This window comes from Sturnira hondurensis, unplaced genomic scaffold (genome assembly GCF_014824575.4).
Source record: "Sturnira hondurensis isolate 20B ecotype Veracruz unplaced genomic scaffold, ASM1482457v3 Scaffold0022201, whole genome shotgun sequence".
Lineage (NCBI taxonomy): Eukaryota > Metazoa > Chordata > Mammalia > Chiroptera > Phyllostomidae > Sturnira > Sturnira hondurensis.
The window spans coordinates 3,936,932-3,956,990 of record NW_028094832.1 but is presented as its reverse complement, the minus strand read 5'-3'; the positions used below and the strand labels follow the sequence as shown (position 1 = coordinate 3,956,990).

Below are 20,059 nucleotides of genomic sequence, written 5' to 3'. Positions count from 1 at the left end.
TATAATATCATATGGAGTATAATGCTGGTAGTTAATGCTTTCTCCATATTCCAAAACATGCTGTTTTCAGATGTGTTAAAAGAGATTCTTAGTGGTAAACAGGAACATAAATTCAAATGCTGTCTTAAAACAGAGACAGTAAAGTATGGAGAAAAGGTGCCGCAGATTCCAGGAGGAACTAGTGAAAGGGAAAAATGAGTAAAAAAATACGAAAGGCTCTCAGGACCTTCCCCCAAGGAAAGACTCCTGGGACCCTTTCCAAAGAGCTTTGAACCTACCCATTAAATTAAATAAGTCATTCTATCTCAGCTAGTCTTCCTAAGTAAGTAGAAATTCAAAGGCAGTTGTATTATTTTCTCAGATATATAGTATAGATTATGTGTCAGTAGCATGGTTCTCAAGCAATGAATGAATGAACAAATGAATAAATGAATGAATGAATGAAAGTAGCCTGGTTGTCAGCTTCCTTTGGCCTGTGGTGTTTCCATCACCAGCAGCACGTTGCTCAGGATGAATCATACAAATTAACTAGTAAATGGATTAAAATGGTTGAATGTCTTCTGCAAAGCATGTGAAACGTGAGGAAGAATGAAAATTTCTTTCAGCGCTTTGACCTAAGTCTGTATGTGGTTAGAAACAGAACATTTTTCTAAGTTGTTCCCTACCAGGGAAATTATTTACATAATAATGAGTTTAGAAGCAGTTCTGATACAAACAAAAATAACTTAAATCTTTCAACATGTGACTCTTTAAGAAACCCTAAAACTCGGTCTAAAGGCAATCCAAAGGAGAATACTTTATTACCTTTTATCAACGACTTCATCTTCATTAGTAAAACTAGGAGGACCCTCTTTCCTGGTGTTCATTTACAGGGTAGAAAATATTTGATAAAGCAGTTATGATGCAAAAAATATACTAAATTGTTATAAAATATTGTCTTACAAGAATCAGAAGTGTTCTCGTTTATGAAACATGTACAATTACTCAGAAACACTTCTCTCCAAGGAAAGCCCCAGCCTGGGAGGTCCGAAGTCCCAGTGAGGAGTCAGTGTGTGTGTGCGTAAAACTGCAGACTTCTCAGTGGTTCACTCCCAGAAGTCATGTCCTTCACTGCTTAGCCCTAATATGTTAGTTCAGTTTCTCAAATGTGTGGACCTAATCATGTGATTCTGAGTCTTCATAAGCATTATTTCCTCTGGCTGTGTAGAATGTTCCTTTTAGGGGCCTCTTGTTTAATTGTGTTGGTTGACAACTCAGATATCCCGTCTGGGAGCCCGTCCCAACCACGTCCCCCTTTAGACACCGGGCCAGGAGTTCCCCGTGCTCACGTGGTACCTTTTCCCACCCTGTCATCTTTATCTTGGTTGGTTTCTGAGTTTTCTAGCTCAGAGAAAAACCCCGTGGAGTGCTGCTCAATTGCTCATCTTTTCACCCATCTTAAGCTCCATTCCTATTCAGTCCACATCAGCGTGCACGTGGCTGAGCTTCCAAAGCCTGAGCTCAGTCATTTCTCCCCGTCTTCACTGTTCATCAAAGTCAGGCCATTGGAACCGGACAAATGTAGTAGCCACCCAAGTGCTCTTTTTGCTTTATTATTACTCCCTCACAGTCTAAGCAGCAGCCTCAGTGATCTTTTAGAAACATAAATCAAGTCATGTCAGTTCTCTGCTTAAAACACTGCACAGGCTTCCTGTCACACTTGGAATAAAATCCCAGCCCGTTAACCTGCCCTACCTGGCCCTGCATGGGCAGGGTTTTGTTGGTCTCTCCAACCTTATTATTTAAAAAAAAAATCACTCCTGTGCCCCATTGAGCCACATTGACCCCCTTTCTCTTTCTTGCACACCCCAAAGTGTCTACCACTGACCTTTGTACCACTGTCCTCTTACCCTGAAGCAATTTTCCCTGATCCGGTAATTTCTCGTTGGTGGTGGTCTGAGGTCCCTAGGATGGAAACCATTTTATTCTGTATGTAATTCAGTTACTCTGAACTAGAGCAACAGTGGGCCATAGAACACATACTGGTGAAATCTCGAAGCATTTAAAAAATTTATGACTCTGAATTATCACCTAAACAATTCTCAGGTAACTATAATTAGCACCTTCGCTTAATAACTATTTAAATAAAGTGTGGTCTGAGGCTAAGGTTTAAGGACAATTTATTGAATATCTTCAAATCATAAAAGTGAGTCGCACAAATGAGAGAGATAACTATTAGCGAGTCTTCTTGAATTATTATGGCCAGAAGCCATAATAATTTGCCACAGAAAACGTTGTAATTCGAATCACAACCGTGAATCAGTTATATTTGCATCTTACTCAGTTATGAATCAGCAGTTGCTTTGGATGTTTGCCTTTTCTCAGATAGGTTTTTCTTTGATAGGCTTTTTTTTTCGGATTTTAAAAGTTTTGGTGAAATTTACAGAACCTAAAATTAACCTAAGAGAACATTTTCGATAGCATTTAAACTTTGATTTTTATCTTTATTACTACAGTTATTTAATATCCTCTAAAAAGACCAGAATGTTTTTCCAGCGTTTGAAAAGAATTTTTTGTCTTCCCCAATCACATGCCCACCGGCTCACGGACAGCCCTTCTGGAACCTGTGCCAGTTTTGCTCTTGTAAATCGTGGGCCTGCATTGCTCGTGCCAGGCTCTGCTCCAGGTGCAGGTGGGCTTTGGCGCAGCCAGCCCACCACAGAGCTCTACCACCTGGTGAGGAAATCTGTCAGGAATATGAGAAGACTGCTTGTGGCTTATATAGATCATTTCTTTGCCTTTGAATCTACGCACAGGAATCCATTATTAAATAAACCACCGTGAATTCAGTTCAGACTCTGCATGACTGATTTTCAATCAGACAGTGCCATACGATTGTTACACTGTGAGTTACATTCAGAGTCAATAGGAATGATGTCTTGAGAAATCAGGGGGCAATTTCCACTGGGGTTAGATTTGAATAGCTTCTGTCTTCCTTCTGTCCACATGTTAGATGTTCTTTATGATTTAATACTACTTTTGAATGAATTGGATCCATCCATGCCTACTCTGGTGAGTAGGAAGGGAAGCGTTCTCTAACATGCAGACGCAACAGAAACTAAGAATATGTTTAATCGCCCACTGTGACCTAGCTATCCAATGCCTGCCATCAATTCATTAATCTAAAGTCATCATTGTCATTTCACTCGCTGTTCCCTGAATTTAAACTAATATAATTAAAAGTCTGAAAAAGCAAGCTGTCTCAATTTGGTCCCCAGGTTTGCATTTGGCAACTCATTCCTCTTAACAGCATTAGGAGGATACATTTTGAAAGCCAGAGCAGCTGAGGTTATGTGAATGAAGGCCACAGCTAGGAGTGTTGGATCCTGTTTGCTTTGAACATCTTCCAGTCTGAATTCATCATTGGCCATGCTTTGTGGATGACCTGTAGGAATTCCATTGCCTTGAATTTGCATTAGAATGAACTTAGCCGCTCTACTTCTTCAGGTCATCTCAGGACAGTTAAGATGTATTTCATTTAGAAATGTGTCCTTTTTATTCAACTCTTTATAAATGTCCAGCAGCCCTTCTCTCACATGCCAGGTTGTTGAAGCATAATCACTTTGCTTTTAATATTAGCTGCATAGAGTTACTCTTCCACTAGGGAGTATTCAAGCAGGGGAGCATAATCTCAAATTTATTGCCACCCACTCAGTACCATTCAGGGCTTGCCTGAGAACTTAGGGAGGATTCTCTGAAATATGCAGTCCACCCATTCCTCAGATAACCAGAATCTATTCCCGGATTTAGTGGGCCACTGGTTAGTTCCTACTCTGGCTGTGTTGTCCTCTAACAGCTTGCTTTGATTAATTTGCACATTGGTGTTTTAAAAAGAGAATATATATGAGTGTAAATGCACTTGCATTGTAATTCAGAAGATGGATATTTTTTGCAAACTAAATTAAAAGGTATAGTGACTATTTAGAGAAGCCATCTGCCACTATTTGAAAGTTATAATTAGGATCATAACTTTTAATGTCATTTTCATACATTGGAAAAGAAAAGGTTTGGGACATCAATTGGAGGTTCTCTTCTTCTGCAGTGCCACACGCCTATAAAATTTGGAAATCCGTTTGGCTGAATAGCTTTCTTCCAAGTTTTAAATTGTATCCAGTTTTAGCCCTGGCTGGTGTGGCTCAGTGGTCTGAGTGCTGGCCTGTGAACCAAAGGGTTGGCTGTTTGATTCCCAGTCAGGGCACAGGCCTGGGTTGCAAGCCAGGTCCCCAGTAGGGGGCATGTGAGAAGCAACCACACGTTGATGTTTCTCTCCTTCTCCTTCTTCATCCCTTCCCCTTTCTCTAAAAGTAAATAAATAAAATCTTTAAAAAAACTATATCAATTTTTAAATTGTTGATAGTGCTGGGAAGAATACTTTTTTCTGCATGTAATGTTCCATAATAAATATTTCTTCACTTGGTGTGAATCCTGTGCCAGTCTTCAGTTTGAAGTTTGAATTTATACTTCTGTGTAATAATTAGCTAAGTACCAAGACACAGGAAATTAATAACTGTGTTTTAGTTACAGACTAAACATCTTTAGAGTTGATTTTTAAAATCCATTACCTTTCAATAATTTTCGTACTCAATAGTTAAGCATAAACCTGGCTGGGGTAGCTCAGTGGATTGAGCGCGGGCCTGCAAACCACACCATTGCGGTTCGATTCCCAGTCAGGGCACATGTCTGGGTTGCAGGCCAGTTCCCAGCAGGGGACCCATGAGAGGCAACCATACATTGATATTTCTCTCCCTCTCTCCTTCCCTTCCCATCTAAAGATAAATACATTTAAAAAAATAGTTTAGCATAAAAAATTTTTTAATGACCACCATTTTCATTTTATTTATGCAGCTATTATATTTATTCATTTAACAAATATTTAGTTTTGTGCCTACTATATACTTGGCACTATGAAAACCTTTGCCGAGTTATCTTCCTCTGCTTTAATTTTTAATATTTGTAGATTAGAATACTTTATGCTCACATGTGCTTTATGACGTATTAATTAGAGCTATGCATGAAACCGTATCGCCAAACACAATTAGCCATAAAAGGGCAGAATACGCAAAATATGTTTTATATATAATTAAAGATTTAATATGATACATTTAGATGTAATATTTTGTGTTTCATGTTCCATCAGAATTTGTATTCTTTCAAGAGCACCTTTAAGATGAGAATTAAATCGATCACTCACAATTCTTGATGGAACTAAACTATTTAGTCTTTTGGAACCATTTGATTTTGCCACTAGCAAATAACCCATTATATAGATATAATCACTTTGTAGTCATAGTCAGTTTGAAATCATAAGACTCCCTCAACATCTTAGGACATACTACAAATTTGTTATATGTATGATTAAATAAGTACAGAAAATTCATATTGAATTGGTCAGTACACATGTTTAATTGTGCCAATAGACTGGTCAGCTTTTGGGTTATTATTAATTTTTAAAATCAATAAGAAGTGTGACCACAATTTCATGGTCATTAATATAACACTTTTAAGCCATTAGGATAATTTGGCATTTAAGCAGTACTTTCTACTTTATATCATGCCATTATCATTTGGAAACACTCTATCAATTTGGTTATTCTTGAAATGAAACCCATTATAGGTCAAAATGGAATAACTGCCTAATGAGACTGATTACAACTTTAAAACCTCTTAAACCAGAATACAGGACAGGTCGAGTTTACCTTTAAACTGTTTTGATGTCTACCTGAAAAAAGTATTAATGTGCCTTGTGATGTTTCTTAAGAACACAATGGAGAATAGGTATTTTGTTCTACATGATTTATTTCTGGAGAGTTTTTTAATCCATGTGAAGATGCCCTAGATTTTGGTTGAGTTTGCCAAAACGTACCCCAAATGTATATCATCCCCCCTCTATGACTTTGACTTGTTGCGTATAATCTGGAGAAGACGTTAGACAGCTCCATAAAAAAGAAAAGAATTTAAATGACCTCTTAAGATTTCTCCCAATTCTGAGTATGATTTTGTGCATTAATCTTTATATTACAGTTGGGTTAGAAATAAGGAAGCCTTTTGTGGCTGATTAAACTCTAGACCACCTGGAAAGGGCATTTGGTATCTCGAAAAAGGGGCTTTCAGCCTGGAGTAGCTCACCCCATGTGTTGTTTAAGTGTGGACTTCCCTGCAGCCACAGCCAGGTGCCAGAAACCCTGTATTCCTATATGAATGGATGTCTGTCTGTCTCTCTTTCTCTCTCTCTCTTTGTTATAAATGCAAAAGGAATGCAGTATGTTGGATTCCTCTCATATCATTAGTTTGCTTTTGTTGGCTTCTGCTGATGGTGAGCCTGGCTTGTTTGGGGTTAGTTAGTGAATTTAATGAGCTCATAACACATTGTGATGTCCAGGATTGCAGAATGGAAAATGTCACTACCACGTGCCAGTTCATTTAAATCAGTTTTAGGTCCCCACCTGTGCTGCTGAACTCTCCATGTGAATTTTAGTGGCTAGTATGTTTTTGTTCCGATTTCGGTTTCTTTAATTCTTACATGTAGGTAAACTCACCTGGGTGTCTGTGCTGTTGCCCTTTAACTTCCGTTCTTGTTCTAATAAAGGGACCATCTGCTTCATTGCTGGACATCTAGGCCTTCCTTATTTTATATACATTTTAAAAGTTTATTATGAGAAAACGTCTTAAAATTATAGTTAACCTACAATATTCTATTACTTTCAGGTGCACAATATAATGATTCAACAAAATGATCACCGTAAGTCTAGGAACCGTCTGCCTCTATACATAGTTATTATGCAGGCCTTTCCTAGTTTAAAAATCAGTTTTAAAAAGCATCGTTTCTAAAGTGCCAGAAGAAGCATAGCACTTTCAACCATATTATTTGGGAGACGTTCAGTTTCTGCTGTGGATGTGCTGAATTGTAGTGAATGATAAGTTACATCCAAAACAATTCTGTTTTTTGTTTCTTTTGTGTTGCTTTACTACTTCTTCTCATCTTGCGTGCATCTGTTTCTGCATTTCATGGAAATTGGCCTTTTCTAGTAAAGACTTGGTTCACTGAGGACAAGATAACTCTGGGGATTTAACCTGTCTCAGATGACTCGGTACTCTTTTTTTTTTTTTAAAAAAAATAAATCTGGCTGTGCCTAGTTGGTGACGTGACCAGAAGCAAGAGGAAAGAATAAGAGATTAGTATAGGATGAAATCACAGCTTTAAAGTCTGAAGCAAAGAGGGAGGGAAGAAGCAAGAAAAGAGGAGTAGAAAAGGATTTTAACTGGAGCAGAAGGTGAGTTCGAGATTGGGGCTCTCCCTTTTGGGCTAGAGTTGGGCAGGCGTGAAAAGATGCTTTTATGGTCATGGCAGCCCTCATGTATTGTAAATAGGGTTAATGCTTCAGTACCCGGGTTATAGGATGGCTCTAAGGGCATCCCGAAGTCAAACTGTGTGACCTTGGCAAATTAGTTCATCTCTGGGCCTCTGTGTCTTCCCCTGTGAATGGGTATATTACTAGTGTTAACCCCTTGGGGTTGCTTTGAGATTAAATGAGCAATTATTGGTAAAGTGCTTAGGAAATGCTTATTTAACTGTACTGTTTATATTTAATAGAAATTTATTGGGATGGAATAACAGTGTGGGAGAGTTTTTAAAAACAAGAATTGGGAATCGTCTTAGAGAGAAATAGTTATGTTTTTGTTGATGTGAACGGAGCATATGGGACATCCAACTATGGATGGGTCTGCAAAGAAACCGTGTACTTTCTGACTCGGGGCCTCTCTTTTGGACTGGAGCGCCTTTCTCCTAGAACTTTACTCAGGGCTCATCTCAAATGCCATCTTTCTAGTGAATGCTTTTTGAATGCCTCCAGGAAGAATTAGTTTGCCCCTACCCGGGACTCCCAGGGCACTTACAAAGTTAGTATCTTTGAAAAGGCACTTACTTCGTTACAGTGAGATTATCTGCTTACACTTGCATATTTCCTCCTGGCTGACAAGTGCAGAGTCTGATAATTTTAATTATAAGCATATGTAACCTGCGTACATGAAACAGGGGGATGTCACTGCTGTTTGATTAGGAATGGTATAGGATTCTGTTCATGTTCACTGGTAAGGTTTTCTTAATACAGGTGCTTGACTCACCGCCATGCCTTTTACCCTGCATGTGAGGTCCCATTTGGAGAGTGTTATAAATAGCTGCCTCATTTCCTAGGAAATGCTCGAGGGAAGCTGATCTGGATGGCTGGGGAAGACAAATGTTTACTGTCTTTTTCTTCCTCTTCCTGTTTTTCTCCCTTTCCATCTCTCTCCCTGCCTCCTCCTTTTCTTTCTCTTCCTTCTCTCCCCTTCACCTTTTGGGGTGGGGTACCATTCATTTATTTAAAGCTCCTGTTTATTTTTGCTCATCCATGTAGAGACTTTCTTGATTTTAGGATAAATAGATTTACATTATATTCAAGAAGTATTTTATATTTTTCATGAAATTTGAATTAATAACTAGTTGAATATTTTGTTTATAAACTACTGATACAATATATATGTGTCATGTTATCTGTCCCCCTGAAATTCTGAATCAGTGTTTTATTTTACAACAGATGGTGACCTATAATTAATAAAAAACTAGTACCTTCCTGGCCAGGTGGGTCTATTGGCTGGAGTATTGTCCCATACATCAAAAGGTTATGGGTTTGATTACCGGTCAGGACACATACTTGAGTTATGGATTTGATCCACAGTTGGGATATGAAAGGGGGGCAGCCAGTAGATGTTTCTGTCTTATGTAGATGTTTCTCTGTCTCTCTCTCTCTTTCCCCCTTCTCTCTCTTTCTTAAATCAATAAACATATCCTTGAGTGAGGATAAAAAAAGAAAAAAATAGTACTATTTTGACCCCGAATTTAATAATAGCCATATACAAATTTGTGGGATTGGCTGATAAGAGACTTATGCTGGTTTATTATTCTTTAGTGGGCTTTTCTAGTATGTGTTTTAGTGTGTGTTTCCTTCTGATATCTTTATACTCGAATTAGAAACCATCTGTATCATGATGCTGTGTCATCTAATCCAACAGGAAATAAAGCATGGATATTTATAGGTTTTATTTCTAAATGGATCTTTTAGTTATGTTTCCTCACAGAGGAAATTTAGCTCTAGAAAACAGGAAAGGATGGTAGAAACTCCCATCTGCTTTGGAAAGTGACTTTCACTCTCAGATTGGGCTGATTCTTGCAGATGAGATCTACTTCACTTTGAATCACCTCTATTTAGATAGTAGAAAAAGCTAATGAATATGGGAGTAAGCTTATTAGCAACTACATAAATATTGGTAATGGGTATTTGGAGCACTGAGTCTGAGAGGCATTATAAAGAAATACTGTGGCAGTGTGCCCAGTCAGCCACATTCCTTCCAGAAAATTATAAAGGAGTCTTTTATATACACTTATTTTTTCCTCTTGCATTTTATCACCGGAAGTAGTGGCCCTGTTGAGTAGAGGACTGAACACGTGGGCAGGGGTCCTGATTTTGCAACTGTACCAGGTGTCTGAGATGGGTCAAGTCACTGAAGTTCTCTGAGCCTCAGATGGAAACGAATGGAAACAGTGATTTAATGTTCCATTTTCTCAATCTTAATAGAAACCTCAGTGACATCTCTGAAGCTGGAACCTATAAAGTCATGATTTCAATTATTTAACGTAGTTGTCAAATATGCCTTTGAAATTCTCTACGGAGTGTTATGCTTGTGAGTGAGAGCAAGACTGTGTTTAAGGCTGCTTTGCAAATGACATTAGAGGATTCTAAGCACCTAACACTCTATTCTGTTTCGTTCATAGATGGAGATGGATCATTTTTAGGGCAGAGGAGAAGGGTTTTTAAAATTTCATTATGGTGCACAGAATTTTGTGAGGAAAAGGATCGCCCCCCCCGCCCTTAGGTAGATTACTAAACCAGCTGTTTGAAATTCTAGGTATTAAAAGTTCTGGGGTCCTGCAAGCAATAGAAATTGGAAATGTTCATCAGATATTTCAGATGCCCATGCAGTCTACTTGGCAAATGACAAGCTATATAATTATGCAATTTTGAATCATATTTTATGGTTTATACTTTCCATGGAGAAATTTGATAGGATAATTTATTGGTGAGGCATTTATTTGTATATTTGATTTCATAGCTTACCTGTGATGCATTGACTTTGTTAGTTTCCAGAATTAAAATTATTGACTTTGTCAAGAAAGTATTTTATTTATTTTTTTTGTCCATAAATAATACCTGATGTAAAATTTACTACTAGTAGAATTCTCTTAAAACCTTCAGGGGAGATGGTTGAAAAGCCTGAAGATTCAGGTAAAGAAACTGGTATGCTTTGTTCAGCGAAAAACTGCCAAATTTTTGAGAAAAGGTGTTAATAACAATGTTTATGAAATGATTTGGTCTAAGTATTTTTCCTAGTGTTCTTTAGTTTTCTATTCCTTATTTACACCAACCCTGTGTAGCAAGGAACAAAACCTAACTGCACAACTCTGCGGTTCTTTTTGCTTGTTCTCTGGACCAGCTGAACATAATGTGCAGTATTTCACCTTTTTTTGTGTGTGTGCACATATGGCAAAAATGATTGAGCAACATTCAATGGTGCTAATTATTTTGAATATATAAGCAAAACTGGAGATTTAGAAAGCCTACTTCTAAAATGGAAGTGGGAAAGAATCAAAAATCAACTTCTGGCTGAAAGATCTTTCTGTTGACGCTGGGCCAAGCGAACGGGTTTCTTTTCAGACAGTATTTGTGTAGCTGTGTCACAGACGTTCAGGCCTAACAGTGGCTGGCAAAGAGTTCATTTTCATTACTTCAAGTTTCTGAAAAAGCAAATATGGATTTAGATAGTTTGTGACTTAAGTATGTGTGAAGTGATAGCTATTTCTTTTTTTTTTTAAAGATTTTATTTATTTATCTTTAGAGGGAAAGAGAGAGGGAGAGAAATATCAATGTATGGTTGCCTTTCGTGGGCCCCCTGCTGGGAACTGGCCTGCAACCCAGGCATGTGCCCTGACTGGGAATCGAACCGCGATCATCTGGTTCGAAGGCCTGCGCTCAATCCACTGAGCTACACCAGCCAGGGCAAGTGATAGCTATTTCTATTTAAAGAATTAATGAGAACCGTGGCTTACATTTTAGACTGGTCCCCCTATTGTCTCTCACCTTTTCAGTGTTTCCCCCCGTGGTATCACAAGTTCCTTCACTAAATCGGAAAAGCCTGCCAACAGGGTGGCAGTGATAAATGGCCCGCTGTTCTCAGCACAGCTCTCGGAAACTCCTGCAGATGTTTTGTGCACAAGGCACCTCTCCAACCCCCTCTGGCTCTAGGACTCCCATTCCGTTAAGCACCAGGTTTCACAGGTATCACGCACACATGGTATCCTTCCTCAAGCATGCCATCTCTTCTCTCTCCCCACTTTCTGTAATTCTAATTCACCTTTGAGACTCAATGCAAGGGTTGTCTTTTATAAGAAGCTTCATTTTGATCAGTTCGAAATAATTTGTTTGGGAAGATTGATAATTTTGGTAATGATGGACTTCCACAGGGCAGCAACTGCCTGGCAGTGCGCAGATGGTTGCCGTGGACTGCTGCCCCTCAAGGTCCCCACTAGCCCCTGTGCTTTCCTCAACCCTGAGGTGTTGCCTGTGTGACATCAACCCAGTGCTGTTGTTTTTCTTATGCACAGGTCACTTGGTGCATTTATGGTAGCCGCATTTCAGTTTGCAGGCTCTGGTGTATAGCTCATGTCTGAGTAGCTCATTGGAAAAGGGGATTCGATCTACACAAAGGAAACATTACCCCACTTTCAGCCCCCTTTCGGTGATCTTTCGCCCATCCCTGTTTGCACGCACTCAGGTGGGAGAATGGATAGGGGTGGGGTTGGTGCTGGGCTCGTCTCCAGGGAAAGGAGTGTTGGGTACAGTGGTGCTTTGAGCAAGGGCATCACACCTAAGGGCTGTCATTCACATGGTGGAAACCAAGATTTGTCCAAGACCAACAGCTTATACAGTAATTTATCAGTTCACTCTGTGCTTCTTCTCCTTACTCTTGGTTTCACATTAAGATCTTAAGAACAAATTGACTGTAACCAGAGGGGAAGTGGGAGAGGATAATAGAGGGAAAAGGAAGAAGGGTTTTCAGGAATGTCTATAAAGGGCACATGGACAAAACCCAAGGAGGGTAGGATCAAGGGTGGGAAGTGGTGATGGCTGGGGTGGGGGGAGTGGTGGGGGGGAAATGGAGACAACTGCACTTGAACAACAATAAAAAAATCTCCATTTTTGAAAAGTGTTGATAAAAGTTTTATCTTTCTGTCTTTGAATTCATAGCTCTACTTGGTTACTCTGATTATAAACGTGACTTTTTTACTTTGGTAAAATGTACATAATATAAAATGTACCATTTCTGTCATTTTAAAATGTCCAGTTCAGTGACATTAAGTGCGTTTGTGATGCTTTGCAGTCTTCCCCTCTTTGCTTCTCTGAAACTTTTGCATCATCTGAAACTGACCCTCGGTAGCAGATAATCAGTGACCCCAACTTCCCTGCTTCTCCCAGGGAAGCCTCTGTAGCCATTCTACATTCTGTCTCTGAATTTGACTGTTCTAGTTACCTTATGTAAGTGCTATTATACCTTTTGTGTCTGGCTTTTTCACTTAGCGTGATGTTTTGACGTTTCATCCATGTTATAGCATGCATTAGAATTATATTCTTTTTTTTAACATTAAACACCAAATATATTAATATTTATTTGCATATAGCCACCAGAGGAAATAAATGTATTTTGAATTATTAATAGGTTTTATGTTAATATTTTATGAAATTATACATATAATTTTTAGTGCAAGTATGCTATAAAATAATTGCTTTTGACACCATACTAGTTGATTATTTTTAAAAATTGTGCACAGTAAGCAAAACATCAAATTTCACATCGTAACCATTTTTAAGGCATGGTTCAGTGGTGTCACGTGCGTTTACAGAGCTGTGCAGGCCTCCCCACCACCCTGCTCCGGGCTCTTTCCCTCTCGCAGTGCTGGACTCTGTCCCTATTAAACAGTGACTCCTCACCGCCTTTCCGCCGTACCCTGGCAAGCACCACCCTACTGTCTTGCTCAGTGATTTTGAATACTCTAGGTGTCTCATGTAAGTGGAGTCATATTTGGATTTTTGTGACTGGCTCATTTGGATCAGCATAATGTCTTTAGGATTCATCCGTGTTTGGCCACGTGGTAGAGCTGCCTTCGGTCTGAGGGTGAATCGTGTGCCGTTGTGTGCCTGTACAACATTTTGCACCTTCATTTCTCTGATCTGTTCCTATCCCGAGAGCCAACACTCTCTTTTAGATGAGGATGGAGGGTATGGTTTTGAGATGGCTGCGCTAGAGGTAGAGACAGAGTGTGACTGTGAGTTTGTAACTGTTTTTTTTTTTTAATCCTCACTGAGGATGCATTGATCTGAGAGAGAGAGAGAGGCTGATGTGAGAGAGAATCATTGATCAGTCGACTCCCATATGGGCCTCTACCAGGAATGGAGCCCTTGACCTTGGTATGTGCCCTGATCGGGAAGTGAATCAGCTACCTTGTTTTGGTGCACAGGACACCGTGGCACTCCAACCAACTAAGCCACCCAGCCAGGGCTATACCTATTCCTTTTAAGATGCCGTGGGACTATTCCCGAATAACATCTTGTTCGAAATCCACTGCTTTCACCTGGCAAACTCCAGCTGTGCCGACTCTTAGATACCTTACCGCAGGATTGCGTTCCAGATGTTGGAGCAAAGAGAGGAAGCTTGTAAGGAAATTTACTTTTACAGAACTTGTCAAATATTCAGTCTGTCATTCTTTAAATTCTAAAAATGAATGGGCAATTTGTGAGAATGAATAATCCAGGGGAAACTGTGATGGAGCAGGTGGAAAGGTGGAGCAGGTAGATGGATAGCTTGGCGTATGTATTGGAAAATCATGGTAAATTAGCAGGTAATCAGAAATGTTGAGGGCTGTGCCTGTTATGATTTCTAGGGGTGGGTGGCGTATTTTCTTTCCTTTATTCCCTGTGGGTTAGTTCTCTAGTTTGCTTCTCCCATTTCTTCTCTGTGAGGGCTTTGGGCTCTTCTATTCTTTTACAAAAAAAAAAAGAAAGAAAGAAAAGAAAAGACTTTGTTGGTTTTAATTGATATGCCAGTTGGGGTTAGTAAGACAGTGCCTTACATTTCACGGTGGCATACTAATGTCCCAAAAAGAAAGCAAAAAGAAGAAAAGGAATTTAGGAGGAACACAAGCTAAATGGTCCATGGTGAAGCAATCCTGAACTCGTCCCGGGGGACTGACATTCAGAGGTTGAGGAAAAAGTTTGAGAGACTTTCCTGAGGGACCCATGGAGGCCACGTCAGAATGGAAAGAATTCGTTAGCACACACGCCTGCAGAAACTTTCTTCAGTTCTTTGGGGATCATCCAGCCCTGAGTGTATCTTGAGGCGCAAAGCGGTGGAGAGAAGACTCAATTTCCTCTTAGCTCAATCCCATTGAAAACAGCATCTCAGCTGCTCTAAAGTATATGAGAATGAATCACCTTTATTTTTAAATTGGGTTTTGGTTATTCATATTGTTTGTATTCTGTATAAAATACTGTATCTAACAGTTAAGCACATCTTCTCTAAATATATTTAAACTTAGAAGGAAATCAAGACTTGAGAAACATTTGTGGACGTAGTTGCAAAGACTCCATAAGAGATGGACACCTCCCCAATAAGAGATCTAGGAAATAATAGAAACTTATAGGCAAGCTAAAGGATGGTTTTCATCTTAACTACTTTTTTCCTGGGAAGTTCCAGAAATATGAAGCATGAAGTAATAACAAGCATGGCTCCTGAGTCCTCAGACCATGCAATGGTCTTTCTTAACAGCAGAAATGTGAAATTTCATGTTGTTTTCAACATTGAACCATGGAAACTCATTTCTCTGATGGCTGTAAATATTTAGTTTTAGATATTTATTTTACCCTCTGATACTGATGAGAACATACCAATGATTCGTTTTCTCAAATGTTTCAGGTGCTATTTAAGAATATACATCATTTATATTCCAAATTTTTACCTTTTAAGGTATGTTTTTAAGCAATGTTTGCAGTGAGACACTTAACAAAATAAATTGGAAGTGTATATTTACAATTTTTTACCTGTCCTCAGATAATGTATTTCTTGAAGAGTAGAGAACCTTGAAATATAACCCATTGCTTCTCCATTTGAGTCACACAATTTATTTTTTCTTAAAAGTGTGGCATTGAATTATTCTTTGTTTTGTAGAGAGGATATCATCTCAGTGAATACACAATTTCTTTTTAGATAGTCAACAGAATAATCATCGAAGGACAAGCAGTGCCATTCGATGTGGTGTACTACGAGAGTATTCTTTTGCCTGGGCAGTGTGGCTCAGTTGGTTGGGTGTCATTTTGCAGACCAAAGCATTGAGGGTTTGATTCCCAGTTGGGGCACATGTCTCGGTTGCGGGTTCTGTCCCCAATTGGGGCACCTATGAAAAGCAACCAATGATGTTTCTCTTTCACATCGGAGTTTTTCTCCCTCTCTTTCTCCCTCTCTTCCCCTCTCTCTAAAATCGATAAGCATGTCTTTGGGTGAATGTAAAAAGGAAAGAACAGTCTTTTCAGTTCTGTTTGAGGAATTGACTGGATAGTTTTATAAAGCTTTAGGACAATTTTCATTCTTTTTATTCCTTTTGTTATCATACATTTTTTTCAGAATTAATTTTACACTGAAAATAAAGGGGAAAAAAACCTTATTTTGAAGTTTGTTGGATCACACTTCAACAACTCTTGATTGTCTGATGATCTCGGCCCTTGTCAGTGTAGTGTCGGCCATGTTCTTCCTGATTGGCAGTGTCGGCTCAGGAGTAGGGTTTATGAGGTTGAGATCAGCGAACGCAAAGGTAGGGGGTCTTGACTTGTTACTATGTCTTATTTCTTAACAGCTTTCTGAGATGTAATTCACATACTAAGTAACTTTTAAATTGTGCAATTCAAAGCCCTGGCCCGGTAGCTTCATTTATTAGAGCATTGTCCTGATACACCAAGGTTGTGGGTTTGAACTCAGGTCAGGCCACATCCAAGAATCAACCAATCAATACACAAATTAACTGGAGTAACAAATTGATGTCTTTCTCTTTTCTCCCTTCCACTTTCTCTCTGAAATCAATAAAGTAAAAAATAAATCATGCAGTTCAGTGGTACTTCGCATATTCATGGAGTGGCCCAACGATGAGTAGTGTGTTGTAGAACATTTTTATTGCCCTGGAGAAACCCCTTACCCCCCTGCGAGCATTCCCTAATGCTCACATTCCGCCAGCCCCTGGCACCCTGCATCGGCTTTCTGTGTCTATAGATTTGCCATTTGGCACATGCCATGAAAATGGAGTCATACTATTTGTAGCACTTTGTGACTGGCTTTTTCAAGATTTGTCCATGTTGTAGTTTGTATCCGTATTTCTTTTTTTACTACTGAATAATTATTTCTTTGTGTGGATATGCCATATTTTATCATTTGGTGGATATTTATGTTCTTTCCTCTTTATGGCTATTGCAAGTAATGCTGCTGTGAACACTTGTGGACATGTGTTTTCATCTCTCTCGTGTATTTCACCTAGGAGTGGGACTGCTCGTCTGGTTAGTACGTTTTTAATGTTTTGTATACATTTTGGAACATAGCTAGTGGGAAACTGCTTTTCTATATAATTACCAACACAAACTCTCCAGTTCATTGTGGTTGCAGTTAAAATGCTTTTAGTGCAATAATGTTTTCTGAGTTGATAGACTTCTCACTATTATTGAGAGCCAGCTCTGTTCTACTCATTTTACTAAAATATTTAAGTCTAGCTCTCAATTTTTTTGACTTGTGACCTCTTGCACAATTATTTTCTCACTTTTTTATTTTGTGATGATTTTGGTGCCAAGTCTGTATGCTTGATTATAATTTATATGTGTGAATTTTAAGTATCTTAAAAATAATAATATGTGTGATAGTATTTTAAAAATATTTTTAAAAGATTTTATTTATTTATCTTTAGAGGGGAAGGGAAGGAGAAAGGGAGAGAAATGTCAATGTATGGTTGCCTCTCGTGAGTCCCCTGCTGGGAAATAGCCTGCAACCCAGGCATGTGCCCCGACTGGGAATCAAACCACAATCCTCTGGTTCTCAGGCCAGTGTTCAATCCATTGAGCTACAACAGCCAGGGCGTGATAGTATTTTTAAAAATAGAAAATTTTGACATACTATAAGTTTTAATAAATACTTCTTTTCCATTGAAATGTAAATTTCATGATTTGATTTGTGATTTTATTATGCCTGTATTGAGATTAATCACTTTTTCTTGGTTTCTCCCACAAAGTTTTCCTTTAATAAAGAAAGTAATAAAGAAGGTAGACTTCAGCAACATAATTGCTTTTTTTCTCCGTATTTCTAGACACTTTCATAATCGTCTTTATAGTTTACTCCAGTGCCATAACTCAGTTTGTGGTTATTTGCAGTATAGAATTTTATGTATTGGGATTTTCATTTGCCTCTGGTGAGTCACTCTGGAAATAAACTCTTTCTGTTTCCTTTCTGTCCATTCACTTTTTTCCTTCTCTCTCCTACGTCCTTTTACTCTGTCTCACTGATCTTATGAGAGAACGTGACTGGATTCCGGCTTCGAGCTATCTTTAAATTTGATTCCAAACTATAATAGAAACTGTTGAGTTTTTCAATGGTGACTATTTTGTAATGGTGTGGTTGAAATCATGCCTTTTCATTTTTATCACATTGTCATATTCAGAATCTAAATCAGTTAATTAGCCTCCAAGTTATACTTGCATCTACTATCTTCTTCATTATTTTGCATTTATTTATATTCGACTTTTAAATGATAAAATAAAGCATGTATCTTGTATACATGAATATAGTAATATATAACTATTTTAAAAATTTCTCCTACATGGATTCTCTCTATACCAAGTACCACAACCCAGAACAACCAGTTTCCTAAGTGTTCTCCAGGAAAAGTTTCATATATACACAAGCACGTATATTTACATATATATTTTTAAAGACATGGTGCTATTCTATACATCACATGCCCTTCAACATCTTGCCTCCCCGCCCCACCCCCACCCCGTGTAATTTATATTGGACAGTGATGTAGCTCATTTTCTGGTTTTCTGTTTGCTTCAGCGGTCAGGGAGCTCTGAATCTATTTACTGTTGCAAGGAGCCCTCTCCCTGGATGCCTACCGTGGCCCAACTTTTAGGGTTTAATTTGTTGCTCTTTTTTAAAAAATTGGGGGGTGGTCATTATGCCTTCTGTATGTGAGTTATTGAAGCTATTTTAGCGACTAGGATAATTTAACAAGAGTGACTAATAGGTGAGCTGTAATTGATCTTATGCAACAGACATTGTCAAGTGCTACTCTGTGTGTGTATAATTTTGGCACTCTGGAAGTTCTAAATATCAAGATAATATTTGCTTTTTCTACATGGCAATTGGTACTAAAGTATGCCACGGACTTAATGTATTTCATAAAATTGGGAAAGCTTTAACCTAGTGGACACTGTTTGAAAACAAAACAAAACAAACACTCAAGATTTTGTAGTTGAGCTCTGGCTTGTGTGGCTCAGTGGATTGAGTGCTGGCCTGTGAACCAAGGGGTCGGTGGTTCAGTTCCCAGGCAGGGCACATGCCTGAGTTGTGGGCCAGGTCCCAGTAGGAGGTGAGTGAGAGGCAACCACAGGTTGATGCTACTCTCCCTCTCTTTCTCCTTCCCTTCCCCTCTATAAAAATAAAGAAATGAAATCCTTAAAAACACATTTTATAGTTGATACATTTATTACAATTTTGTAGCACAGGGTCATATTTTTTAAAGGCAATGACCATTTCATCCTCAAGATAAGCTCTTGGGCGTGGGCTTTCATCCTTACTGATGTGATTACACTAGTTTTATTCTTTGGCAGTGTATTTAAATACAAAATGTACTTCATGGTTTTTGTCGTTTTCTCAGTCTGCCATGTTTTCTTTTGAGTGTCTTTTGAGTGCCGTAAACGTTAATCTCATTACCCTTGGGAGTGCTTCTCTTCCAACCCCAGGTGCTTCCTTAAAACATGGATGTGCAGGTGGGAAATGACTGGAGTGTTCGTTCAACTGTGAAAGAGGTCACATAACATAGGTTTATTCTTGTTGACTATCGTATGTAGAATCTCTTAGTAGAACAGTAGCTATTTTCTTAGTAAGGAGTTTAGGCCTGGGATATTATCTGTTTGGAAAATTAGATTAAAAGTGATGTTCAGCCCTGACTGGGGCGGCTCAGTGGATTGAGCACGGGCCTGCGAACCACACAATTGTGGTTCAATTCCCAGTGGGGGCACATGCCTGGGTTGCAGGCCAGTTCCCAGCAGGTGATGCACAAGAGGCAACCATGCATTGATATTTCTCTCCCTCTCTCCTGCCCTTCCCCTCTAATGATAAATAAATAAATAATTTTTAAAAACTTATTTAAAAAAGTGATTTTCAGTTCATAACTCGAGAGTACCTAATTGGTGTGCTGGATTACCAGTGATATTTAAAAATTATTTTCGGAAGTTGGGTGTGTATTTTCATTTTCTTGTGTGACAGAATGTCCATGTATTCAGTTGTGGCCCATGGCTGTGATCCTTTTAGACGGTGGTGAGGTGAACTGGCCACTTTGTCACTATCAAGTAACATTAATGCTAGGATTCCAGTTATTGAATTAAAAGAGCTAGAAGTAGAATTACTGTTCTTAAATTCTTACATTTGGTAACGGTCACCTCCGCCAACTTTAGCTATTCATCTTCTGCGGATTGTCAGGCTAAGCTGCTCTGGAATAACCATTCATTCATTCATCATTTTTTCACAGTGAAACTTTTTGAAACAGTTTGAACTTCCATTGTTCTGACGTGCGCACTTTCATTTTGCTGTCAACGTAATGCAGTCTGGCTTTGTCTTCAGCCCT

At 38.8% G+C, this 20,059-nt stretch overlaps 1 protein-coding gene across 7 annotated transcripts in view; it reads left to right on the top strand.

The window, feature by feature from the left end:
• UTRN (utrophin) overlaps positions 1-20,059 on the top strand; it is a 451,811-nt gene that overhangs the window by 255,494 nt on the left and 176,258 nt on the right. The window lies entirely within an intron of this gene.